This window comes from Scleropages formosus, chromosome 12, assembly GCF_900964775.1.
Source record: "Scleropages formosus chromosome 12, fSclFor1.1, whole genome shotgun sequence".
Lineage (NCBI taxonomy): Eukaryota > Metazoa > Chordata > Actinopteri > Osteoglossiformes > Osteoglossidae > Scleropages > Scleropages formosus.
The window spans coordinates 28,963,479-28,990,380 of record NC_041817.1 but is presented as its reverse complement, the minus strand read 5'-3'; the positions used below and the strand labels follow the sequence as shown (position 1 = coordinate 28,990,380).

General features: G+C 52.6%; 1 protein-coding gene across 3 annotated transcripts in view; it reads right to left on the bottom strand.

Annotated features, from left to right (window-relative positions):
* The window catches only part of LOC108928670 (PTB domain-containing engulfment adapter protein 1-like), a 43,140-nt gene extending 25,397 nt beyond the window's left edge, over positions 1 to 17,743 (bottom strand). For all 3 annotated transcript variants that reach the window (XM_018742717.2, XM_018742743.2, XM_018742735.2), the window contains exon 1: positions 17,687 to 17,743. The gene's annotated coding sequence lies outside the window, so the exon portion shown is untranslated. The remainder of the gene's footprint in view (positions 1 to 17,686) is intronic.
* Between the last annotated feature and the right edge of the window lie 9,159 nt (positions 17,744 to 26,902).

Genomic DNA, 26,902 nt, shown 5'->3' with positions numbered 1-26,902 from the left:
CAGGTCCGTAAATCCCAGCGTGTGAATCCAAGTACCCGTTAAAGCATAAATCCATTTTAATAATTTCACTCTCATCTTCACGGCTGTTCCTCGGCGATAAGAGACTCAGCGGCGAAGCGCAACGGCCGACTAAGTCACTTTTACCCTAGTCGTATTTTACGGTCAGGGTTTGTTTTCCTCTCCCGAGGGCCGAGACGCCTCTGCGGCTCAGCGGGGCTTCAGGGACCCTCCACGCGCTGCGGAGGAAGGAGCCGCCGGAGCTCCGACCCACGGCCTTCCCGGACCGTCCGACGTACCGGAGACCCCGGTCGGTCACGCTGCGCACGCTGGGCCGGTGCACAGAACCCGACACTCGCAGAGGGAAGTAGGGAAGTAGCGACTCGTCACGGATGAACGTGAAGTGAAGTATGGATCGGGTTCCAGATGCAAATGGGCGTTGTTGCCGAGCTCTCTTGACGACGGAGAAAGGGCCGGACACGAGTGCCATGTTCCTCTCCCACCGATCACGTGGCACACATTGCCGAAGGAACGCAATCACTGCCCTTCACTGTGCATCTGTGTAATTGTACATCCTACAGTAGGTGGGCCTCGAACCCTGGTCTTCCCACTCACTGTAATCACTGCACTCAAATGGAAAGCTATGCAGCACTTGTGCGTGTGTGTGTGTGTGTGCGCGCACGCACCTGCCCTATCAAAACACAGCCCATCCATCATGAACACACACTGTGTCCAACACATTGCTAATGAATCCACACTAAATGATGCACAACAAGCTTTCGGCTTCATGGCGGCTGTCAGTTTGCACCTGGGGAACAGGCCTCAGAGGAGCTCTTGAGATCAGGAAATGCCGACAGGCGCGCGTGTGTGTGTGTGTGTGCGTGTGTGCGTGTGTGCGTGAATTCTGATCCCCATCGGCAGCATGCAGCAGTGATGAAGATGCCGAAAAGCCCCCGGAACGATGCCACCTCTGCTCCGACTGTCCTACTCTCCTTGATGCAGTAAAAGTGACACTCTACCCTTCCCACACACACACCCTCACATCCGCCCCGCCCCAACTCCAGCCCCACACCGTCTTCTGCCGTCTTGTGTCACATTTCCATCTCTCTGTGCCATCGTCACTGCGCTGTCCCACTGCTGCCGATTAGCATAAACACGGCTGTATTTTAATTCTGAAGAGCGAAACTCCCAGTTTCCGTCTGCGTCGCTCTGGAGGGGACGACACTGACACTGTGTGTGTGAGGGCTGGACTGCAGCGTGTGGCGTAAGGGGCCATTAGTTGGTGCGGTACTGAGAGCCGCTGCCTCTGCGCTCACAGGTTATCAGCTTGAATCCCACTCCTGCTGTACTGCCCTTGATTAAGGTACTTACCCTGCACTGAAACAGTAAAAATTACCCTGCTGAATAAATGAGGAAACCAGAGTAAGTCACAGTGGAGAAAAGCATGAGCGAAATAAATAAATGTACATAATATTGACATCATTTACAGAGAAATGCAAAGGCACACAGACAGGGAGCGGCGCTTTCCTACACCACTGTAGGCCCAGATGAGGGAGGAGCAGGTGGGGGCAGAGCTTCCGGTGTCACCGTTAGCGCAGAGCAGGGGGTACAAGTCCCCGTCACCTTCGGCACAGACGAGGGCTGCTGCGCGCTGAGGTGGGGGCGAGGTGCCACTCGGACCCCCAGGGGTTCGTTGCGCCGCAGTTGTCCTTATTCACAGGTGGCCCTGAGTCGGACCCCTGGCGGCGTCTCGGCTCAAGTGGCCTCATTAGGCGCCAAGAGCCTCGGTGGCCGACGGCGGAGCCTGGAAAGTGTCTCGGCAAAGACGTGCCTTAATAGCAGCTCCCGGCTTCCTGACAAGAAGCCCGGCAGCGGTTCGCGTTCCGACGTGTTGTCAGGCCAGCTTGTGCACGCACACACACGCACACACACACACACACACACACACACACACACACACACCAAAGAAGCAAAAATCAGGAGTGTGACCAAAAGAGAATGGAGCGTCTTCGAAGTCCCTGGCACTGCGATCACACGGCCGCAGGACCCGCTGCCAACAGAGTGGTTTAATGGCCTGCATTTTGCCAAATCCAGCAGAAGGGAAGGTGGGCGACCCACACAGGCTTGTGCTTTCGTGCAAACACACAATGGAGGGAACGACGTGACCTTCTAACAGGCCCTGCGAGGAGGAGCGGACGAGCGATCGCCAGGCGCCCGCTCAGGGACCGGGTCGTAGAGCCCTTCGCAGCAGCCACATGGCGCCGCTTGTGCCAGGTGCTGCTAAGGCCAGATAAGGCCTATCCTGGGCAGAGAGACCCGTGCGCGATCCCAGAACCCCACCGGAGCGACGCGCTCGCATCACAATGCTGAAAACCGCAGGCGCTAATCACGAGAAACTGCAAATGAATGTTTGGTGGACGGCGAGCGCTTCCATTCATGCTTCTTCCCACCGGGGGAGGTTGAGGAGGGTATCACCAGCTCGCAGCCGCCCTTTTCCTCCAGACGTTTCTGTATGAATCCTGCCTCAAGTATTTGTCTGAAATGTCAATTGTGCGCAGTTCTCTCTGCGGGGAGGGGCCGAGCGTCAGCACCGTACGTAATCTGGCCTCCGTGTGCGTTTCTGAACATTACCAGCACCAGCACCAACCTGACGTGTGGCACATTTCGGGTTCATTTACACGCTGATCCGTTTATCCAGCAACTCACACAAGCATGCGTGCTTGGTTGGCAATGAGCTTCTTATATATTTATTCAAGCACTTAACAACTGCTGAAAAAGCAAGTTTTCTGCTGCACTGAGAGCCACAAACAAAGACATGAGCAGCGGTTAACCATGGAGAACGCTGAGACTAAACCCGGCACTAATTCTGACTTATTGGATCAATTAGTGAGCTGAGAAATTAACTTCTGTGACTCTAAACCCAGAAATACTCTTGATAATGAAATATTATTATCACATGAACTGTATTTCAGCAGCTAACCATCCTGATCTACAACTGGCAACTGGGCCATTATTGGGTCTAGACGGAAAAGCTCGGTCACGCTCGTAAATTTGAATGGTGCAGAAATAGGGCCTTGATTGACTTTCTCTATCTTTGGGAAGGAGGTAATTTCACTGCGACTGGTTATTCCTCCCTTGACAACCGTGCGAATTACACTCGACCAGAACGGACACTCGCCGACTTTGAGAAGATAACATAAGGTGGGTCTATTTCCTGGCAGCGCTCAATAACCCACAGGAATTGGGCACGGCAGCCTGGTCGCCGGGGTCGCAGCTTCTCGTCTCGCTTCTTCACGCAGCGAAGCGACCGGCAAACCCTCCAGTGCCGCAAGTGACTTGCAGCACGGGGTCGAGGGGAACGCTGCTAATTTAACTTCTCTTTTCAGCTAAAATAACTGCTACTCGTGCGAGAGCCGACAAAGCTCCGCGTCCTTTTACGGACGTTGAAGAGTTTAGCGATTTCCTAGGAGAGCAGCTCTCCGCAAGGGGCCGACCAGAGCGAGCGAGTTCTTCTTCTCAGTTCTTCTTCTCGGTTGCGCATTTGTCTCGTGCGGTTCACTCCTCTCCCTCCGTCAGCCCTTGTCCGAGATCCACCTGCTACAGTGTCGGTGGTCGTGTCCCCGTTTGGACTGTTCAGACGTGTTCACTTGTCCGCTGAGTGTCACGTCATTTGCACTCTTTTCATTCATTCATTCATTCATTCATTCATTCATTCATTTCTTCTGTCTTTATTGCTGTTTTTTTGCATTGAAGGTTGAATTAATATTGAATGTCCCTTGTTAGATGCACAAAATGCAGTAGCTACACACGTACAGTACTGCTAACGGGCAACACGGTGGCACAGCGAGTGGCACTGCTGTCTCACGGTGGCTGGGGGGTGCGAGAGGATGTGGGTTCGATCCCCGCTCAGTCTGTGTGGAGTTTGCATGTTGTCTGCATGGGTTTCCTCCCACAGTCCAAAGGCATGCTGTTCAGGTTCACCCCTAGTGCGTGAGTGACAGAAAGAGTGTGTGTTCCACTGGTGTATGGATGAGTGACCCAGTGTGTGGGCTCATAATACTACGTAGAGTTCATTGAAAGTCGCTTTGGAGAAAAGTGTCTGATAGATAAATAAATGCAATAAATAATAATAAAGATGGCCTGCAGTGCTAGAGTAATGAGAAGGGAAAGTGCACCATTATGATGTTAGTTATAATAACTGACATTAAGTGCTGAAGTAACTGTGTCCATTTCCACAGGACTGGGTGATATTTCAGCATAAGGGGGTGTCAGACTTGGGTTTTTCAGAAACACACTACCTCCGTAAGGTGGGGTTCCACTGCGTTCACACATGTTTTCTGGGCGTCTGGGCAAGCGGTCCTGGAAAGGTCCGGTTACAGGCACAAGTGTCACTTTGTCCCTTGTGCTAAAGTCGTCATCTTCTCATGATGACAGTCATGATGCTCATAAGTACTGGTGTGTGTGTGTGTGTGTGTGTGTGTGTGTGTGTGTGTGTGAGAAGTACATTCTGGGATGTTAAAGCCCCAGGACAAGAGCACAGGCTCTGCTCATCGTGCGAAACGCCGCTCATTCCAGCTATTCTGGCTGCTAGTTTGATTCTCTGTTTCCAGGCTCTTTTTTTCCCCACTTTGTTTAGATTTGATGAAATTATACGAGTTCCTGCACGACCAGCAGCGTGACGTCCCCCCCGGCGGCACCGAGAGCCGCTATTCAGCTGCTGCCAAAGTGAACGCTGCTTTTGTCTGCCGGCCCTCCATCCATCACAATAAGACTTTGTTTCCCTGCATCGTGACCTTCTATCACTGCATCCACAACACCCTCGATAGAAAAGGCCCGAAAAAGGAGGGCGCAAATACCCGGCCCAGATCGGCCAAGAGGCTCCAGCGCGACACCATCGACGTGCTTCTTCGTATCAAGGGCTGCGCTCCTGCTCTCGAACCCCAGGCGTCGGGGCCCGGGGATCACTCACCTGAGCGGAGCTCAGAGACGCCAGTCTGGACCCCTGCCCAACAAGAACATGGGGCGAACGCTGCGATAGGCGAACGCCGCAGGAGCGGGAATCACGGTGCGTTTCCGAGGTAAAAAGAGAGGAGAAAGTAGGCTGCTCAGTCCCGACTGCCCAGGAGAAGAGTTTCGGGTGGAACGGCACAGAGCCGCACTCAGTCAGCACGGAGCAGAGATGCAGCGGTCGGCGACGGAAAGCGAGAGGCCGAAGAAGCCCCGTTTCTCCCTGACGGGAAGAGGACACGAGAAGTTTGGGTGCGGAGGCTGTGCCTAAAAGCACTTGTGGAAAGAGGGGGAAGATGCCACCATTCAGAGCAGCTCAAAGCTCCACAGCGTCACACCTCTAGCGCGGAGTAATAACGGAGGCGCTCGTCCGTTCTCAGCTGCCAGCGGCAGGAATCAAACACGCGAAGCGATGGCTCAGCTTGGACTCGGCTCCACGGAACCGACCCGATAACTCGCAGACGGTGAAGAGCTGCGAATGACAACAGCAGCGGGCTGTGGGGTAAAAGCGATGCGCCGTTTCCAGTTACGGGATCATTATTGCGGACGCACTCATTTCCAGTTGCCCACCTGAATGGAGGTCCTTTCTCCAGCAAGAGCTCGTGTTGTTCCTCAAAATGCACAAGATCAGCGTGGGATCTTCAGTCGGGTGTCGTTTCCGACCTGTACGACGGAGCTGAGCTGCGCACAGAAAAGGGTGGAAACAGCTTATTTGCCCAACCTTGTTCTACGGCTTTCTCAACACGAGCCGCCGAGCTCGACCAGGAAAGTTCTCCCGAAAGCCCGTCAAGGGCTGAGTCACTCGGGTTCGACGCTTCTCCTGCCACGCGATGCAGGAGTAGAGCGCACCGCAGAAAAGCGGGGGTACACCTTCCCGTGCCAACACCGAGTAAATAGCACCCAACTGTCAGTGTAGGTCTGCGCTCCACCAGAGGTTCGATGCCCCTGCAGGCTTCACCCATCGTGCCACACGAGGGACGTTCCCACAGCCAGGCTCTACTGACTAGAGCTCAGGTCACAGGGTGGCTGACTTAACAGCGGTCATGACTACGGCGCGGAGGGGCTGGGAAAGCATGACGATTGACCGAAATGTTCTCCACGGACTCGGGGCCTCGGCCCATCCCTAAAGCACGCTCTCCGAGCGTTGAGGCCCATGGCTTGTCGCGGCTCCACGCACGTGTTTCCGAGGCGAACGGGAGGCGCCGAGACGACCCGTTACACTTCTCTTCTCTTCTGCTGCTCATATCGGTTCCATTCCATTCAGCCCCTTGTCCAAGGACACCAAAGTGCAACAAAGTGGCGCCCATTTGTCGAAGGGGTCCTTGGCAAATAATCGTTCAGTTAACGCTTTGCACTCCAAAGAGTTACATACTATCGATTCGCAAAATGTAAATAGCTCTAAAAGTTTCAAAAACCAATAAAGGAAAACAAATGTTGGTGTGGCTCATCAGCGTATGCAAGTGCAAACTGGCCACATGTTCAATATTTCATGAGGCAATTTACTACATTGGCTTCGCTATCGGTTTAGCATAGAAAGTAACTGCATAATGTACACAGATCGATGAACAAATGAAGATATAAATGACAAAAGGGTTCATTTCCAGAGGCTACTTTCCCAGCAAGTTCATGGAGTGCGCATGCACACACGCGCGCACACACACACACACGCACGCACACACACACACACACACACCATGTGTGTTTAACAATATCTGATTCGGTTGCACCATGTCCACAGATTTGGCCCTGGAGCCGTAAGGAGACAGCTCCTCCACTCCGGTTATTTATGTGTTCCCATTACACCACGTTGTTAAGCCAATCTGTCACTGGTAATGCACTGGATTTGCATGCATTACATGTTTTTTAAAAGCAGCTTAAAATGCTAATGCATTACACCAACTGAGCGGCGAACATATTTTGCCGTAATCGAAAACACCGGTGAAATACTTGGGCCCTGTGCTCTACGCTAAGAATCGGTGCTGGAGCTCCGTGGGGTTTGACGGAGAGTCGGACACACTCAGGTTTCCGGAACGTTCCTGCCGTTTCTCTCACTGCTCCAGAGTACGATGCGCCTTCCTCGGGGCTCGTGGTCCCGGTTCAGGATCGTGCATCCCAGGGAAGGAGCACTTGGGAGAGCACAGCTCCGCCAACTTCACCTCCTTCACTGGGACCGTGGTTTAGTATCCTCAGGATCTTTAGGACCACTATCAGCACTGTGCATAGTCAACAGGACTTTGCAGCAAGGTTAATGGTTAAAAATGAGCCTTCCTTGGAGGAACAGAGGATGTCTGCAGGGGACCTCAAGAATTGTGAAGGGAAGCCCAGTGGGCACACTCCAGTCGGTTCTCCAGTGAAGGGTCCTCATCTGGTCCCATGAGCACCACAGTAAAGGAGTAGATTCCAGGATGGCCCTTAACCAGTGCTCCGTGAGGAGGTACCATAGACGAAAACTGCAGGGGGAAGAGAGCCTAAAAGCCTGATTTGTAGAGGTCCACCATGAGCTGGTGTTCATTCCGATGGTGAACAAACATCAGCAATGGAGAGATGCTCACGTGGCACGAGGAGCCCTCACTGTACGAGAAAGGTCCAGTCGCTGGAGCGCCAGCGCAAGGAGACGGGTGACCCAGTGCGACACCCGCTCACTGACCCACCAAATTGGGTCAGTTGCACCAAATTTAAATATTCAGATTGCCTTGTTTCATTCATTCACACCCATCTCTCAGGTTTATCCGTTTAGTGGAAGCACCCTGTTCGACAAACGGTCACTTTATTATTATTTCATATGGAAAAACATGAGTTTATGGACAAAAAAAAATTTCAGTTTTAATTAAGAGTAACCAAAATAAATGGTATTTTATGGTGACAATAATATCGGCATATTTAGGAATTTAAAAGAAAAAAGACTGAATTATAGCCCTTACGGTCCAAATTATTCAAACTGGTATGAATTGCGCAGGAAAGCGAGTAACGTCTGAACTCTGAAATAGCGGAACGGTGCTCATGCAGTAAAAGCCGATTACATGATTTAATGAACCGAATTAATAAACATGTTTATGCAGTTAACTTCTGAGTTATATAATACATAGTTTTAATACTAGTTACATAATAAGCCTATGGTATGATGAGATGAACGCTTCCAGAAAGGGTGTCTCATCGTACACACCACCATCCTATGAGAGAAAAACAGTGATTTATTACATCAGTAATAACAGCAGCTTGATCCTGAGTTCGAAAACAAGCGAAAACGTCCAAATGTGAGCTGGGCTGCAGATTTAAGGTGATTAATAAAAGCCACGTGCATCTCCAACGCGAGCCTCGGCACGGCGACGACAGATGTTCCCCCGCGGATTTAGGCCCGAGCGCTGCGCGTACGACACGAGCGCTGCTTTTTCGGCCCCTTTGTTCCGCTTCTTGCAGACGCCGGCGCCGGCTGTCTGAATGGCTGCGGTCCAATCGGCGGCCCCAGGTGCCAACGCTCCGACAGCGAGAGCCATAAGACACATACGACGTGCCGAGGGTTCCCCGAAGCGCTCGCTCTGGGGAAAGGAGTTGTCTTTTCGCCAACAAGGCTGCCAGCCATTGAGTGTCAGTCTCACACTGCGTGACACACACTCGCTCACACTTCCCGAGGCAACGTCTCAGGACGGCGAGTTTATTATAGCACCGCTTTCTTCTACGTGTCTCTGTAATCTTAATAGAAAGCTGCATGCCAACAATAGGCTTCCTTTTAATGTTTCTTATTTATTTATTTTTTTACCCGAACACGAGAGACACAGGCGAACAGTGCGGCGGAATTGTTTACAAGCTCCTGCCAAATTCTAACTGGAAATGACTAAGCGAAGACGAGCGAGTGTTCCCCGTGCGATCACGACCTTCTTAGCCACGGCTGCGATGCGGCGGATCCGTCCTCGAGACGGGAGGTAGGGTTTGGACCCAAGCGCGTGTACGTCTATTTTGGCGCAATCACAAGAACAGACAGAGAACGGAGGTCGGGGACAGGCGCGGGTCTTCCGAGGCGCGGGCGTCGTTTTCCAGAGTGAAGCAGAACTCAGTAAACGGGTGAACAAGCAGGGGTTCGAATCCAGGAGAGTCAGAAACACTGAACAGGGAACTGGGGACAGGACACCGAGTCACAAGCCGAGCAGGTCGGCGTTGTAAGATTCCGCAACCCTGTGCGGCGACGGCGTTCCCTTTACACCTGGTCGGGCTGATGAGCGGCAGGTGCGGTCGCTTGGCTTGCTAGCGAGGATGTGACAGTTCCCATCGGGAACAACACGGGGGGCAAGACGGCGCATCCCTGTCTCCCCTCCTGTGTCACGCCTCCAATGCCAGGACCGGCGAGGCAGAATGGGCACCGCGGAGGGGGAGGAGAAGAGGAAGTCACACAAAACAAGCCCCCCAAAGGCTTCTCATGGAACGTCGTTTCTTCCGGAAAGCAACCATGAAGACGTCCTGTGTCGACAACCTTTAGCCGTCTCTCCCTTCATCTCTCTTTTGGGAACTTCCCTTTGAAGCACCATGTTTAGCTGTTCCACTTGTCTGAGGCGTGTGACGCGCGCACACACACGTATGAGTGTATCAGCGTGGCCGTGTGGTGCGAAGGGAGCCCGGCCAGGCGAGCAGTACTGACCCAGTAGCGGCTGCTCTCTCCGCCACTCATGTCCACGCTGAGCTGTGGACTCCACCCGGTGTGGCCCACGACCCCCAGTCCATCACGAGGGCACTTGGGCACAACGACAGGCCGACTGTCCTGTGTGTGCAGGGCCTCACAATGTGACCTCCTCAAACTCCGGAGTGAAAACACAGCTGGGCTCTACTGACATCAGCAGGTCCCGGTCTGCGCAGGGCCATCCTGCCACGTGTACAGTTCAGCGAGACCGTCGGATCACACGTGTTGACAAAGAGGCATCGAACACCGAACTGAGCCATCGGTTCTGAATGGACCACGCAGACCCCCCCCTCCCCTCGAAGTCAGATGGAACTTTACTCCCCTTCTTTTGAACTAGTGGGAGGGATCATGCTGCTCTGGAACAAAACCTCACTACTTTAATGTGTAAAGAGCAGAACTCCTCCCTAATGACTCAGTAATGGATGAAATGATGCAAAAACAGGAATAGATGGAAACCGGCCTCTAATTATTCATCTTTCATCTCACCTGAGCAAACCCATTACTTTTGTGAAGCTTCTCTGCATCATAATTTGGTTCCAATTATCTTCTTGGGTAGGTTTGCTTCAAAGAATATTTTAATGATCTCGTTGTTATATCAACGCAACAGCAGCCAGCCCAACATCAGGTGAGTTATATCCCAATCAAAATAAAATGAAGAATCCCCAGAATGGAGCACGGACTTTGTTTCTCGCGTGGATGTGGAACGGGGATAGGGTTAAAAGTTTCCTTCGCTAGATGTCTAGATGTTTGTGTGAAGGGCCTTGTAGACGTACCCAAACTGCAACGATCAATGAGCGGGATGGTTGGGGATTCAGTGGCAATGGGGCAGTGAAAAACCTGCCTGTCTGGGAAGTCCATAAGTGGATTACATCGTGAGGACAGGTGGAACTGAGCCTACAAGTGGAGATTCCGTGGCCCTCGAATCAAACGGACCCATTCAGAGAGATGGGACGTAACCAGGATGCCCTTTGGAAACACAGCGGGCACCTGAGGGAGCACCTGGACACCGACGGGGCACCTGGAGAGTGCAGGACAATCATAAGTGAGAACCACCGGCTGAACCCAAGGGAGGGAGGAAGTGGGGCCAGACTCCCCCAGACCCGCCCCAGGGTAACCCTGGTGTGAGCAAAACCATCTGTGCGCCACTGAGCAAAGCGTTCGCATTCCAGGACGACAATCACAGTCTGTGTGGGAACAACGGCCGCTTGTTTTGACAGGCAGAGCGAGGCGACTAAGGTTACCGTGGTCGGATGCGACGGGGTTGCGCTGCGCCCTCCAAATCCTCATCGCTCACCCAATCTCAAGCATAAAAATAATACACACTTTCAAGCAATTTCCTTCTGCTCAAGATGAAAGGAGCCCCTCGCTGGGGCTCAAGGGTGTGTAATTGGCAGTAGAATTTCCGTCTGATTATCTGCGTGTCTTGCGGCTTTGTTGCGCACGGCACCAGCTATATCTGGCATCCGAGGAGCATATTTTAATTCCCGTTGTGTCCCGCTCATGTCCAGGGTGCCCATGGCCTCGATACAAAGCGGTGAACGATGGTGACGTTCTACACCCCGTGTTTGTACGTCTCCGCCTTTCCCAAGAATTCCACTGGAACACGTTACTGACGCGCGTTCGATCCCTCCCCATGTCAGCCGTCGGAGGGCCAGGAGAGAGACCGCTGGGCGCCCACGTCCCGCGTCGTACACGGCGACGAAACGGGAGATGAGCCGCCCGTTCCCGAGCGCGGCGACAAGGAAGGGCAGCCGGAGTTACAGACCATCCGATCGCCTTTGCACGGCGTCGTGGGCCTCAGGAACGCTGCCGTGACGCCACAGCCTCCGCTTTCACAGGAGGCACCTGTAATTGTGCTCTTTACCTCCGAAATCATTTAAACCTGCAATGAAATGTTCTATTTGTGCTGGAGACACTTATTTTTCAGAAGAGCTGAATGACGACCACAGACGACAGAAAGCAACTCAACCCCCCCTCACCCCCAACCCAAACATGTGTTGGGTCGCTGCCCCAGGGGTGTAGTTGGACAGGCAGACAATGGCGCCCAAACGCGGCGCTTCCCACTAAGCAGGAGCGAACTGCGCAGACGAAGCGTGTGCCGTCATTCGGCCCCACGGCACGTTCTGCACCGACTTCTCTCTCCGGCGCCTTCCATACACTTCATTGTCACGTGAGCCTCTCAAATGGTAATAATACGAAGTGACGCTGTGGACCTTTCGTTTCCATGCAGAGCAAAGAAAGGAATCTCGGACGTAACCGGTAAGGTGTTCTCCGGTCGGCCTGCGAACACAAACAATCGTTCCCACGTTCTCCGGGAGACGACGGGCAGCAACGCGACCGCGGACGGCGAAATGCGAGGTGTGGGAAGAAGGTCGCCGGGAGACGATCCTCCACCATGAGCGACGCGCCGTGTCGCCCATTTGGATCCAGTCGTTTTCGGAATAAACGCTGGTGCAGCACGACAGAGCTGATCCGCGTGTCGCATCCATCAACACGCGAGAGCCCCTCCTAGGAAACGCTCTTGAAGTGCGACACGTGTTTGTTCCCTCAACATAGTCAAACCTTCTCTTCGTTTGTTTGGTTCAATTGCGCTCATCAGAGAAAATCAATTTGCGTTTCGTTAAAGCGCAATCAACGATGAACTTCATCTACTGGCCCAGGGACTATTAGCTAATCGTTCATTAATGAGCTCAGGTTTAACCGAATATAAAGACGACTGATTAACAACATCATTACGACACAAATGAAGACGAGAGAAGTCAGGCCAGTTCTTCCACAGTAGAGACGGACGCAGAAGTGTGGAGGACATGCAATGGGCAAGAAGAATTTGGGGAAACACCTCAACCATTCCACCAACTGCGAGCTCAGCTGGAGAGAGACCAGGGTAAAGCAGGGTAAAGCAGGGTAAAGCAGCCTACCCAGGGTGTCCTCAAGACCCGAGACGGACAGCGCGTGGTACGAGGACACAGGGAGAGAGCAAGTAAAGGTGTAAATAAAGCCGGGCACGGTGCCCTGGATTCTCCGAGAAGAGAAGCTCCCAAGGTTCTCGCTCGGTGCCACTACATTATGCACAAGGGGAGCCAATTACACGCCGTGGCAACAAAAACAACACGTGTGAGATACACATCGCTGAAGACAAATGTTTATTTTCAACCCAGGGCCATTAGAGTCCTGCAGACTCCAGAATTACTTTCTTGAAGATGATGTTTTCTCAAAAGCCTATTATTTACATTAAACGTGGGAAGCGGGGGTGGAGGGGGGCGAGCGCCCACGCGGGGGGGACGCCTTCAGCCGAGAAACCGTCCGTTGGGACGATTCGGTTCCCTCTCGGAATGACGCCTCCGTGAATTTCCCGCGTCGCGTCTCACGACTCGACTTCCTACCTCTTCTCCTGGAGCTCCACGAAGAACGAAGGGCGAGAAACGTGGTGGGCGTGTGGCGCTCGGGGTGCATGTGGCACACACACCTCACACTTCTCACGCGTCGCTCTACACACCTGGAGCGCGAGGACTTTCCGCAGGACCCCTCCAGGCGGTGATAGGCAATCGGCCGAGGGGAGGTGCGACGAGGGCCTCGGACTGGCGCCGCGAAGGGCGACGGCAGAACCACGGGATGCTGCCGATTTCACGCTCGCACGCGCGCACACACACACACACACACACACACACACACACACCGAGCTCCGTAAACAACGTCCACCTTTAACGGCGTCCCATATAACACGATTGATTTGGTCCAAGGCAGGTTTGCTGTCCTTCTGCTTGTGTTTGGGAGTTAGGAACAGCACCTGGTGCCAAAGAGATTTAGGTTCCCGAGCGGTAGGAAAGCAGGCGACAATAAATCTTCCCTCTCGTGCGCTCACGTCTTCACAGCCTGCAACGCTTCCGGCACATCTCTATAATCCCGCGCTTTGTTTCACCAAACACGCAGCCATGAGGAAAGCGTACAGATCCCCAACGTCTCCCTCCTTCCACAGGTGAACCTCCGCGCTCAGAGCCGGAGCCAAAGCAGATCAGAGCTTCAGTCTGACAGCAGAAGCCCAAATCGTGTTGACCGTGACCGACAGCGGCACCAGAACCCATATGAACGAGCACCGGTTACACGAGATGAACGCAAAATTATTTCTGGCTTTGCGCAGTAAAGGCTCTTTTTAAAATTCACCTTCCATCCACTTTGGAGGAAACTCAGCGCTGCAGATCCGTACATCTGAAGGAGGACCTTTAATTGAGGGGAATTATTTCTCCGCCCTCCGTAGGTCCTGTTTACGCACGAGTGTAAGCGGTGCAGCTCGTGGTTCAGTTCCCACCCGTTTCCAGCACCTTCCAGTCCTGTCCTCGGGCAGTGAGCAGAGTAAACGAGGTAAGAGCAGCAAGACAGTCATCAGCATCTGTGTGTGTCTCTGTGAGTGTGTGTGTGTGTGTGTGTGTATGTACGCTCCACATGAGAGACAGCGTTCAGCGGTGACAGTAATGGAGACACGAGTGTGACGTTTAGGATAAAGCAGCTCGGCGCTACAAGGACGCAACGCGGCGGCGGAGCTTCGCATCGCTAACCTTGCTGAAAGGAAGGTGTCCCTCTGAGATAAACAGAAATAAATATTCTCCTCGCAAACTGAGCTCTTTGTCACAGAGGAGCAAGACGACTGCGGGCCTGTGCTCGTGCACGTGTGTGTGTGGAACGTTGTTTTTCCATCACCAAGTAACACAAACCAAACGTTTGAGGAGCTCATCCTTTCGGGACGTCACCTCCTCTGCTCACCTGCGTCACCTGTGTCACCTGCGCCCTGCAGTGGCCCCTCAGAAACCCCTTTGTCCTTCCTGCTCTCGTTCCCTCGCCGCCACGGCACACGTACGACCGCAAGCGCATCGCCTGAAAACTGAGCCCTCGAACCTCAACCCAATCCCCTCGGGTCGGGACCCACCGCAGCCGCTCACCAAGTGTGCTCTTTCAGCGCTGCCCGAATCTGAAAGTATAAGAAAGGAGAGGGATTATTGTTCACGTGGAGAGAAAGCGCAGCGCGCCGCACCCGCCCACCCGCCCAAACGCCACCAAGTGCCTCGTTTCCACTCAGATATCATTTCATACTCAATTTATTCTGATAGCTTTCCTCACAAAGTGCTCCCCTTTGTTTCAGCTCACAAAGCACAGTATCAGTGAGCTCACGCCTCGATACCAATTAAAAATGACCCTCGGTTACCTGGCGGCGGGCAGCGGGGGAGGGGCCACATATCAATTTCCTCTCCTTTCCGGTGCCCCCAGAGTCAGGATCTCCCCCATACGAAGGGCGAAGGGTCTCCGGGACACCGAACAAGGCTCTCCAACGACACCTGTGTTGATATGCTAATGAGGCCGATAAAGACGCGAAGGAGGCGCAGGAACCGGGAATCCGCCGAGGGTAAACGGAGCGACATTTGGGCAAAGGCAGAACACGTGTCGAGGAGGAAATGAACGATGAGAGCGGAGAAGTTCCCCAAACGCTGACAACACCCCCCCCCCGCTTCTGGCCAAGTCAGGGACACGCATGTCACCTGGTACCTCTACCTGTACCTGGATGGATGAGCTGCTGCCATCCCCAAGGACAGCGTAAGGAAAGCACTCGACCGAAGTTCGTTCCGGCAACAACCCCCACCCAGCGCCGAAGTGAAGGTGCAATTTACAGAAGCGATGAGCAGGAGCTCGACTGTGTCGCACGGAGAGAAGCGGCTGCCGTTAAGCTGCGAATCGCCGCGTTCGTTACGAGAGAAACGCAGCTCAGGGCCCAGAGCGCTAATGTGCTTTCACACTTTCATTGCGGGAAAACGGTCCCACACAGCATGAGGACACGCTCCTCCGGCAAGGTTAACGAGAGAAAGGCGTTTCTCGTCGCCCCCGGCAACCCTGACACTAGACAGAACACAAATCAAACGCCGGGGGAGAGAGCGGATCGTGTCGCCGGAACGGGATTAATTTGCTCCTTCCACGCAACGCGATGGGAAAAAGGAAAGGAGCGCCGAGCTGCTTGCGGGAGGACAGTGGACGTTTCCCCACTTCAGTGAATTCACGTACCGCTCCTCCTGCGTTTTCTTCTCCAGCTATTGACAAGCTGCAGTTACGAAGAGCGTCAAAACCCACGTCTCCTCCAAGATCGTCGACGACACGCCGCCGAGTCCCTACGGGTCGAGTCCGGAAGCGAGCGCGGTACCGGGCAGGGGTCGGAACCTCAGGAACGAGCGAGGAGCCGCGTGGCGAACGGGAAACGGCCGTCTCCGAGTTGCCTTGAGCCCCGAGCGACAGGCTGCCGAAACACGTCTCTCCATGCGATACCGGAGCGGAGGCCCGTTTTTACCGCGCTGCGAAATGCGAGTTGCCACGAAGCCGCCGTTACACGTTCCACGCCACCAGTTTGTACCCTGGCCCACTAAAGTTAGACTGTGGTTTCAACGGGAATTCAGAAGTCACAGTGAAACCGTGGTAACTGAGCGCTTAAATGTTCACAAACAATGATTAGGCAGATCTTCTACCGGGGACACGACTTGCCTGGTGCTTATCTCCACGGCGACTTACAGTGTTGAGATGTTTACTGTTATTTAACCATAAAAACTAAATAAAAACTCTCACTCTCTTAATTCTGGAGGTGAGATTTAACCTGTGACCTCTGAGTCCAAAGCTGGAAGCTCTACCCACCGGGTGCCTCACAGCTGCGGTGTCCTCATCAAGTCGGAAGGTCTCCGGTGGCTCGGGTCCTGCCTGCAGCGTCGGGAAGATCCCACCAGGTGGTCGGCTGTGGCTCCTCAGGGCTCAGTACTCGGTCCCTTACTCTTCTCCTGTCCCACCTCGTGTGGAGTTTGCACGTGTGTTTCATGTGGACCAGTGTGTGTGTGTGTGTGTGTGTTTTTTAAGTGTGAGAAGCAGCCAGTGTCTCCTTCATGGCCCTGTCCACACCGCCCTGTTGTTGGGTTACCAGTTGTCCCATTAGTCCGACACACGGCCGTTTATCACTGCCCACCCCCACATCAGAGGTGCTTGTTTGTTTCTGGGCGAACACCCCGGTCCCTGTGGGAAAATAGGCTGCTTTCAGCCTCCTGAAAATACAAACAGGCGTGCGTGCGTGTGTGCGTGCGTGCACCACACACACACACACACACACACACACACACACACCAGGTAGCGGGGAATGAATCCGGTCATGTTCAAGCTGAACACAATTATACAGCTGAGCACACAGCTGCACTTTCACACAGCTTACCCTGGTAAACACACAGACGCACACACACCTTGTCACCACTAATCACCTAGATTTTTGTTTTTTTTTGTTGTTAATTTTACTGCAGTAAACAATTCAGGTTCAGCCCCCAGACCAGGGTGCAACAGCAGATGGTCTCCGAGGCTGGTACCTTAACCACCACGGTGGCGGTCACGAGCATTCGGTCCACGTGAAGGAAAAAGGCGCTCAAGTCAAGTGAGCGATCGATGGATCGATGGATGAGAGCAGGGCGGTACGGACACTTCGGGATAATAATTATCGATCACCGATCGCAACAGTGACGCGTCACCGCTCGCGCTTCTTTAAAAGACAGTAAAAGAGAGTGAAAGAGAGTAAAAGAGACTGAGAGGTGAAGCGGCGCCGCTCGCACCCCGGACCACAGAAACACTTGGCTGCACGCAAGTGTCGGTGGTCGGCGCGCAACTGAGGAGGGAACGTCTCACACACACACATCCATCCGCGCACTTCGCAGGCGCTTTACACACACACACACACACACACACACACACAAGTTGAGCCAACCCAAGGCACGGCCACGAGCAGCTCGGACCCGCGGACTCGGCACCGCGCAGCGAACTCTCACTTGTTTGACTACTTCTCTCGATCGCATCATCATCATCATCATCATCGGTGCCTTCGAGCCGCGAGACGCGACAAGTGGAGCGAAAACCGCGGAAAAGAGACAAAACACACAGGCGACACACTTGCACGCACTCGAGTGGGACTGGACTCCCGAACACACAACACACACATTGATTGAGCGCGCTCACCCGTCCCGCTCGTCCCCGACTCCCCCGTGTCCGTGTCCGTGTCCTCGCCCCTCGCACGTCCACCGATCGCGGCGAAAACACAGAGAGAGAGAGAGAGAGAGAGAGAGAGAGAGGAGCGCGCGCCCTCCCCGCAACCACAGCGACGGACGCTATGCTTTGGGGGGGGCAGTGACGTCAGGCCTCCTGGAGAGAGCGCGTCGCCGTCCAGCCGCGAGTTTGCAGAAGCGGAAGGGAACGTGGATGAAAAATATAAAATATAGACAAATGATGAAATACTTAATGAGGGAGCAGCACCTGCCCGAAGAGGAACGCAGGCTCCTCCTCCTCATCATCACCATCATCCTCATCACGATCATGGTCATCGTCACCATGACCACCAGCACCACCGAGCAGCGCTCAGGGAGCCCGGCCTTGCGTCCCACAGCTGCCCATCTCCATGATGCCACTGAAGCTGGTGCGAAACTCCTCCAGGAGGCGAAGAGCACTGAGTGCCTTGAGTTCCGGCACAACTGTAACCTGGGAAAGTTGACTTTGTTACTTATTTTGTTATGTTGTTTGCTGTGTGATTCATTTCTTATTTTGTTGCTGTTTGTCCTATATTATTTTGACAGTATAACTGTACACCTTGTTATTATGTGTCATGTTGAGCTGCTGTGTGTGAATTTGCCAGCAGGTATTGATAAAGTATTATCCTATCCCATGCAAGCATCATCATTATCATCATTATCATCATCAGCATCATCATCTCCGCCTCCATCATCATCTCCCCTTGAGGCTCCTCACAGTAGCGATCACAGCGTCAGCTGTACATGTTATTTACTATGATGGAGAACAAACTGAAAGCTTAAAGTGAAGAGACACACAGGGAAGAGTCCACAGAGTTGGACACGCATCTCTGAACACAGTAGCTGTCTTCCAAATGTTCTCTATGACTGCGGAGTATGAACTTCTCCTTCATCATCCCTGCACTGTGCTGTTTCTCTATGAATGGGTCCCACCACTCCAAAGGTCAGCGATGAGCAGGCATCTGGAGATACAGCAGGTGGAAATACAAGGAGATCAGGACTTCCCTCATCACTCCTCAAAATTTGAAGGGACACGTTCAGAGCAGCCAGTCATTCTTCATTGTTTTTGGTTCAAGAGTGTTTATCCATCCATCCATCCATCTTCCTCCGCTTTTATCCGGGGCCGGGTCGCGGGTGCAGCAGTCCGAGCAGAGTCCTCCAGACTTCCCTCTCCCCGCACACCTCCTCCAGTTCCTCTGGGGAAACCCCAAGGCGTTCCCAGGGCAGCCGGGAGACATAGTCTCTCCAGCGTGTCCTGGGTCTGCCCCGAGGCCTCCTCCCAGTGGGACATGCCCGGAACACCTCCCCAGGGAAGTGTCCAGGAGGCATCCGGAACAGATGCCCGAGCCACCTCAACTGGCTCCTCTCGATGCGGAGGAGCAGCGGCTCTACTCCGAGCTCCTCCCGGGTGACTGAGCTCCTCACCCTATCCCTAAGGGTGGGCCCAGCCACTCTGCGGAGGAAACTCATTTCTGCCGCTTGTATTCGCGATCTCATTCTTTCGGTCATGATCCAGAGTTCATGACCATAGGTGAGGGTAGGAACGTAGATCGACCAGTAAATTGAGAGCTTCGCCTTACGACTCAGCTCCCTCTTCACCACAACAGACCGGTACAATGACCGCATTACTGCGGACGCCGCACCGATCCGTCTGTCAACCTGCCGCTCCATTTTTCCCTCACTCGTGAACAAGACCCCGAAATACTTAAACTCCTCCACTTGAGGGAGCAACTCCCCCCTAACCCGGAGGGGGCAATCCACCTTTTTCCGACTGAGAACCATGGCCTCGGATTTGGAGGTGCTGATTCTCATCCCTGCCGCTTCGCACTCGGCTGCAAACCTCCCCAGTGCACGCTGCAAGTCTTGACTTGATGAAGCCAACAGGACCACATCGTCCGCAAAAAGCAGAGACAAGATCTCGCGGCCACCAAAACAGACACCCTCCGTTCCCTGGCTGCGCCTAGAAATTCTGTCCATGAAGATAATGAACAGAATCGGTGACAAAGGGCAGCCCTGGCGGAGTCCAACATGCACCGGGAACAGGTCTGACTTACTGCCGGCAATGCGAACCAAGCTCCTGCTCCGGTCATACAGGTAACGAACAGCCCGTAGCAGCGAGCCCCGAACCCCATAATCCTGAAGTACCTCCCATAGGATGCCACGAGGGACACGGTCGAATGCCTTCTCCAGGTCCACAAAACACATATGGACTGGTTGGGCAAACTACTATGAACCCTCCACCACCCTAGTGAGGGTATAGAGCTGGTCCAGTGTTCCACGGCCAGGGCGAAAACCGCATTGCTCCTCCTGGATCCGAGGTTCGACTATCGGTCGGATTCTCCTTTCCAGTACCCCGGCATAGACTTTCCCAGGGAGGCTAAGGAGTGTGATTCCCCTATAGTTGGAACACAATCTCCGATCCCCCTTCTTAAAAAGAGGGACCACCACCCCGGTCTGCCAGTCCAGAGGCACCGTCCCCGAACTCCACGCGATGCTGCAGAGGCGTGTCAGCCAAGACAGCCCCACAACATCCAGAGACTTGAGAAACTCGGGGCGGATCTCATCCACCCCCGGAGCCTTGCCACCGAGGAGTTTTTTGACTACCTCAGCAACTTCAGCCAGGGTAATGGACGAATCCCCCTCCGAGTCTCCGGCCTCAGCTTCCTCTACGGAAGGCGTGTCGGAGGGATTGAGGAGATCTTCAAAGTACTCCTTCCAGCACCCGAGGACATCCTCAGCTGAGGTCAGCAGCGCACCACTTCCACTGTAAACAGTGTTTGAGGAACACCGCCTCCCCCCTCTGAGTCGCCGGACGGTTTGCCAGAATCTCTTTGAGGCCGACCGAAAGTCTTCCTCCATGGCCTCACCGAACTCCTCCCAGGCCCGAGTTTTTGCCGCGGCGACTGCCAGAGCCGCGCTCCGTTTGGCCCGTCGGTACCTGTCAGCTGCTTCAGGAGTCCCATGAGCCAGCCAGGCCCGATAGAACTCCTTCTTCAGCTTGACGGCATCCCTTACTTCCGGTGTCCACCACCGTGTTCGGGGATTGCCGCCGCGACAGGCGCCGGAGACCTTATGGCCACAGCTCCGAACCGCCGCCCCGACAATGGAGGCGCGGAACATAGTCCATTCAGACTCGATGTCCCTCACCTCCCTCGAGACCTGGTTGAAGCTCTGTCGGAGGTGGGAGTTGAAGACCTCTCTGACAGGGGCCTCCGCCAAACGTTCCCAACAGACCCTCACTATGCGTTTGGGCCTGCCAGGTCTGTCCAGCTTTTTCCCCCGCCATCGAATCCAACTCACCACCAGGTGGTGATCAGTTGACAGCTCAGCCCCTCTCTTCACCCGAGTGTCCAAGACATATGGCCGAAGGTCAGAAGAAACGACTACAAAGTCGATCATCGACCTCCGACCTAGGGTGTCCTGGTGCCAAGTGCACTGATGGACACCCTTATGCATGAACATGGTGTTCGTTATGGATAAACCGCGACTAGCACAGAAATCCAATAACAACTCACCGCTCGGGTTCAGATCAGGGAGGCCGTTCCTCCCAATCACGCCCCTCCAGGTATCACTGTCGCTGCCCACGTGGGCGTTAAAATCCCCCAGTAGAACGACAGAGTCCCCAGTGGGAGCGCTTTCCAGCATGCCCTCCAGGGACTCCAAGAAGGCCGGGTACTCTACACTGCCACTAGGCGCATAAGCACAAACGACAGTGAGAGACCGTTCCCTGACCCGAAGGCGTAGGGAGATGACCCTCTCATTCACCGGGGTAGACTCCAACACATGGCGGCTAAACTGAGGGGCTATTAATAAGCCCACACCCGCCTGCCGCCTCTCACCCTGGGCAACGCCAGAATAGTGGAGAGTCCACCCTTGGTCGAGAAGAGTGGTTCCAGGACCTAAGCTGTGAGTGGAAGTGAGCCCGACTATATCTAGACGGTATTTCTCAACTTCCCGCACCAGCTCAGGCTCCTTCCCCGCCAGTGAGGTGACATTCCAAGTCCCAAAAACCAGAGTTGGCGCCCGAGGTTTGGGTCGGCCGGGCACTCGGCCCCGACCACCGCCCAAATCACAATGCACCGGCCCCTTACGGTCTCTCCGGCAGGTGGTGAGCCCACCGAAGAGCGGCTCCACGTCATGGCTTCGGGCTGAGCCCGGCCAGACCCCGTGGGCATAGACCTGGCCACCAGGCGCTCGCATGTGAGCCCCCCCCCCCAAGGTCTGGCCCCGGTGACCCCATACCGGGCAGGGTAAACGAAAGATTTGATTTTTTCTTCATAAGGGGTTTTTGAACCGCGCTTTGTCTCGTCTGTCATCCAGGACCTGTTTGCCATGGGAGACCCTACCAGGGGCATATAGCCCCAGACAACATAGCTCCTGGACTCATTCAGGCACTCAAACCCCTCCACCACGGTAAGGTGGCGGTTCACGGAGGGGTTTATTCTTTATTCTTATTATTTATTATTCAAGAGTGTTTATTCAGATGAATTTCGATGTCCTGTTATGAACAAGCCATATAGGTTCAGGACAATGAAGTGGACCTAGTCTTCCGAATCTCTGGAGTACCACAAAGAACTCCGGTTGGATCTTGGCAATCAGGGAAAACCCTGCAGAAACCTGAATCACAAGCATATGTAAGTGAAAAACCTAGAGGAGAAACCTGGAGAACTCTGGAGAGACATGCAGAAGATACACAGAGAACTCTGTGCAGTATGTGAGATGTGTGGCTGGTGAGTGAGTGACACACACCCTGCAGAGGAAGCTGATATGACTTTGTTGAAGATCTGATTCTCTCTAACAAGCCTCTCAGATCTGTGTGTTTATCGAAGGGCCCTGAGCACAGGCTGATAATGCGTCAAACAAAGGAAGATAAGACTGTATCCAACATATGAATCTAACAATATTTAATTATGAATTATTAGTTTTGCCGTGTATTTACGAGTGGAAATGGTAATCTAATAAGCTCCCTCAGAAACTCTCAGGAGTGCATGAATCCAAATCTGAGTTTAACGTTTGTTACACGGTGATATTAATTAAAAATGGACCCAACCCAACCAGTGCTTTGAATAAATTCCAAACCAGTGAAAGACCAGCAGTAACAATGTGTAAGTTGGTAAATCTATAAATACATGAAGCTATGTTTAAAAAACCTTCAATGACCCCTTTGCCTCTTCACCTGGAAAAGAACCGATGTCCACGGAGGGTCTTGACGACCACGTCCACTTTGCTTGGACTGTTGAGGGACCATGAGTGGAAAGGGCAGGGGTCACTTGTCTCCGGAGCCCAGGTTCAACCACACCTTTGGCATCAACGTCAAACAGAATTGAGAAATGTCACGGCGGGGAGCCAACAGACCCTTATGGGGACAGCTGGTAGCATAGTGGTTAGTGCTGCTGCCTTGGGACCTAAAGGTTACAGGTTTAATCCCCACAGGAGGCTGTAGTACACTTGAGCAAGCTACTAACCCTCTGTTACTCCAGTGAAATTACCCACCTGCCAAAATTGGTAGATAATTGTAAGTCACTTTGGAGAAAAGTGTCAACTAAATGAATGTTGTTGTTGTGGTGCACAGCAACCATGTGCTTCACACTCCCTCAGTGGATTTGGGGTATTGGTGTTTCTGATGTGAACAACATCAAGAGGCCAAATCGAAAATCCTATTAAAAAGTTTTGCTGATAAGACACTTCCATTTAGCGCGGAGCGATACGGCACCCTTCCACACCTCAAAGGTGAGACGCAAAATCGTTGGCATTAACGTACACCGGCAGCGGGCGAGGAGAGGGGGGTTGGGCCTGTAAGTGCACGTGTGCAGGGTCGACGCTGCTTCTCCCATGATTCCCTGTGCAGACATCCCCACTGCGGCCACCCATTTGGGCTTAATTTCCCAGTGAAATCAGCCTCTGCAATTCCATGCGTTTATGTATGAAGATGCGTCGCACTAAAAGTGAGCGGGGGGGATGCAAGTTAATTATACGTCACAGAGAAATAATAACTTTGCTCTGAGGGGAGCTTTGTGGAAAAATGCTTTTTTTGTCTAGCACTGTGACTTGAGGGAAGACACAGCAAAGGCTGACAGAGGTAAGTAATGGCTTAAATATCTCGCCAGGAAGGCCGTGTGCGCGCATTAAGACGTTTGTGAGCAAAATAATGAGCGAGAAACAAGGGATCGGCTGTAATAATTAAGCGTGTGATGATCAATAAATGGAAAGTATGCGCATCCGTCACATCTGCTGTCATACAGCTGGCAGAGCGCAGGAACGTGTCTTCCTCACAATAGCAGGGACACGTTTTAGTGAAACAAAGGCAGGACTGGTACTGTTCACTGTACCCAAGACTCCTTTCAAGACATGTTTTCACATCTCTTGGGATTTTATTCATTCACATTTACCATTATCTATTTAAGAGATGCTTTTCACTAAAGTGACGAGAAATACAAGTGCATTACGCCAAATTGATGGATTGTCCACATCAAACCTGAACATTACCCTCGGGGGTTTGGGAGTTACTCAAATCACGGCGGGATTCAATCTCAAGGTAGAGCGTTAATCAACAAGATGCCACCAGCACTGCCAGCTGCCCAGTTAAGAGAGACCTAGAACTGCTTCGAGATAAGTCTCTTTAGGGTGGGAAACACAAAGGTGCAAAGGACAAGAAGATGAGCACAGGGAGGAAGCAAATCTGTCATCTACACTTCAACGTACAATAACAGTCAACAGTTTGAGTGCACCAGCATGAAACAAAGCTTTTTTGGACCAAAAACAGAGAGCGTATGTTATGTTTGAGTAGAAATGGCACTTCTGAGTCAATGAGTCAAAATGTGAAACATCTGTGTCCAAAAACTATGTAAGACACACAGAAGGTGAGTGTGTGAATATTCTCTGTATGCTTCCTGTTGTTCAGCATGGTGGTGGCAGCATCATGATGTGGGAATTCTTTGTTGGCCACAGCGCTGGTGATCTTCACTGATTCCATTACAGCCTCAACCAGCATTCTATTACAGCAGACTTCAGAGGCTGCCTGTTCCATCGGGGCTATGGCTTTTTGGATAGCACTCCTTTCTTCAGCCGGGCGTCAAGCATGTTATTTATTTACATTCACAGCATGTCTATTCATTTACATGATGGTTCCTCACCCGGAACCCTCTTCTCGATGGATATCAGTCTGGATTTAAAGTTAGTCACTCCATGGAAACGGTGCTCCTGGCAGTGTCTGATGCTCTCCAATTGGTTAGAGCTGCCTCCCTCTCCTCGGTCCTCATCCTCCTTGATCTGTCTGTAGCATTCGACACTGTCAACCACTGGATTCTACCCTTCTCTCTTAGCTTGGGATCGAAGGAATGGCACTAAGGTGGTTTGAGTCCTACCCATTTGACAGATCCTATCAAGTGGTCTGGTGGAGCTCCTGTTCTTCTCCTCTGCTTCTCTCAACCGGTGTCCTGCAGGGCTCAGTACTGGGTCCTCTTCTCTTCTCCATCTACACCTCTTCCCTCGGCCCGGTCATCACCTCCCATGGGTTCAACTATCACTGCTACGCTGATGATACCCAGCTCTTCCTCTCCTTTCCACCTAGGGTGTCAGACATTTCCATGCACATCGCTGCCTGTCGGACATCTCTGCATGGATGTCTGATCACCACCTCCAACTCAACCTCTCCAAAACAGAGATTCTTCACCTCCCAGCTGGCCTTTCCTCCTGTCACGATCTATCGATCAAACTGGACAACTCACTCATTTTGCCGACTCCTCGGCTAAGAGTCTGAGAGTGATGACTGACTCAAGTCTATCCTTCTCTTAGCACATCGAAGCCACAACCCGGACCTGCAGATACATCCTGCATAACATCCGCAGGATTGGTCCTCACCTCACAACTGACTCTACCCAACTACTTGTCCAGGCCATGGTGACGTCCCGTCTGGATACTGTAACTCTCCTGTGTGGCCTTCCTGCTACTGCCATCAAACCTCTACAGCTGATACAAAATGCTGCTGTTGCACAAGTTGTGTTTGACTTGCCGAAGTGCTCGCATGTATCTCCTCTACTTGTTTCTCTGCACTGGTTTTCTATAGCTCTCTCTCTCTCTCTCTCACACACACACACACACGCACACACACCGCTGCTGATGTGTCTCAAACCGCTGGTCATGAGCAGAGTCGTGGCGAACCAGAGCCTAACCCGGCAACAGAGGGCACAAGGCTGGAGGGGGAGGAGGCGCACCCAGGACAGAATGCCAGTCTGTCACAAGGCACCCCAAGCAGGACTTGAACCCCAAACCCGCCCAAGCTTGCTGCGCCACCATGCCTCCCCGGCTTCCCATAGCTGCCTGGATCAGATTTAAAACCCTGGTATTTGTCTACAAATGTATCAATAGAACTGCTCCCACTGCAAGACTTGATCAACCACTACACCCCAGCCAGACCCCTTCACTCGTCTGTTTTTGCTCACTTGGTGGTCCCGTGCACGAAAAGTAAAGCACAGAGGTTCTTGGTTCTGGCGCCTCCCCTTCTCACTCAGAACTCTTGAATCTTTGTCCACACTTAAAAAGGGTCTGAAAAACTCATCTCTTCCAGACTTACTTCACCCATCATCTCTTAAGTTCACGTAAAGTGTAAATGTTCATGCATTATAACTTTAAGATGATGCCCGGATAAACCTTTACACAGCTACTCCTGTAATGTAAGTAAATGTTTGTATCTCAAAAAAAAGAAAAATAGTAGGAAGGTGATCAGGAATCTTGATATTCCAAGTTTTATGCAGCTACTCATGACGTGTGATGAACATTGGTTCATATGGTGCAAAGAAGCATACGCTTTAGAATCACAGGTCTGCATCTAAGTGTCTCTTTCTGCTCATGTAATGAACACATTCTATTTTCCATGAGATGTTTGTCGCTCTGGAGAAAAGTGTATGATAAATGAACACTTGTACATGTACTTGATGCTTTTCTCCAAAGCCACATAAAAACATTAAGCCACGCCTCATGCTACCAAGAACTATCGGGCCACAGAGGAATGTGAAGGACAACTCAAACTACTGATCTGAATGTCTTGCACTGTCAGTTATGAAAAAGACTAGTTACTAGCTATTAGTTACTAGCAGGTGTTCTGAAACTTTTGACTGGTATGGTATGGGATGAGGGGTTTTGGTGATGCACG